The sequence below is a fragment of the Triticum dicoccoides genome, chromosome 5A (assembly GCF_002162155.2).
Source record: "Triticum dicoccoides isolate Atlit2015 ecotype Zavitan chromosome 5A, WEW_v2.0, whole genome shotgun sequence".
Classification (NCBI taxonomy): Eukaryota; Viridiplantae; Streptophyta; class Magnoliopsida; order Poales; family Poaceae; genus Triticum; species Triticum dicoccoides.
The window spans coordinates 346813459-346814807 of NC_041388.1; positions in this window are offsets into that span (position 1 = coordinate 346813459).

The window sequence follows — 1349 nt, forward strand, 5'->3', positions numbered from 1 at the left end:
ATAAATAATAACTTTATTATTGCCTCCAGGGCATATTTCCTTCAGTGTCCCACTTGCACTAGAGTCAATAATCTAGATTACACAGTAATGATTCTAACACCCATGGAGTCTTGGTGCTGATCATGTTTTGCTCGTGGAAGAGGCTTAGTCAACGGGTCTGCAACATTCAGATCTGTAGGTATCTTGCATATCTCTATGTCTCCCACTTGGACTTGATCCCGGATGGAATTGAAGCGTCTCTTGATGTGCTTGGTTCTCTTGTGAAATCTGGATTCCTTTGCCAAGGCAATTGCACCAGTATTGTCACAAAAGATTTTCATTGGACCCGATGCACTAGGTATGACACCTAGATCAGATATGAACTCCTTCATCCAGACTCCTTCATTTGCTGCTTCCGAAGCAGCTATGTACTCCACTTCACACGTAGATCCCGCCACGACATTTTGCTTAGAACTGCACCAACTGACAGCTCCACCATTCAATACAAACACGTATCCGATTTGCGATTTAGAACCGTCCGGATCAGTGTCAAATCTTGCATCGGCGTAACCATTTACGATGAGCTCTTTGTCACCTCCATAAACGAGAAACATATCCTTAGTACTTTTCAGATATTTCAGGATGTTCTTGACCGCTGTCCAGTGATCCACTCCTGGATTACTTTGGTACCTCCCGGCTAAACTAATAGCAAGGCACACATCAGATCTGGTACACAGCATTGCATACATGATAGAGCCTATGGCTGAAGCATAGGGAACACTTTTCATTTTCTCTCTATCTTCTGAAGTGGTCGGGCATTGAGTCTTACTCAACTTCACACCTTGTAACACAGGCAAGAACCCTTTCTTTGCTTGATCCATTTTGAACTTTTTCAAAACTTTATCAAGGTATGTGCTTTGTGAAAGTCCAATTAAGCGTCTTGATCTATATCTATAGATCTTGATGCCCAATATGTAAGCAGCTTCTCCGAGGTCTTTCATTGAAAAACTCTTATTCAAGTATCCTTTTATGCTATCGAGAAATTCTATGTCATTTCCAATCAGCAATATGTCATCCACATATAATATTAGAAATGCTACAGAGCTCCCACTCACTTTCTTGTAAATACAGGCTTCTCCAAAAGTCTGTATAAAACCATATGCTTTGATCACACTATCAAAACATTTATTGCAACTCCGAGAGGCTTGCACCAGTCCATAAATGGATCGCTGGAGCTTGCACACTTTGTTAGCTCCCTTTGGATCGACAAAACCTTCTGGATGCATCATATACAACTCTTTTTCCAGAAATCCATTCAGGAATGCAGTTTTGACATCCATTTGCCAAATTTCATAATCATAAAATGCGCC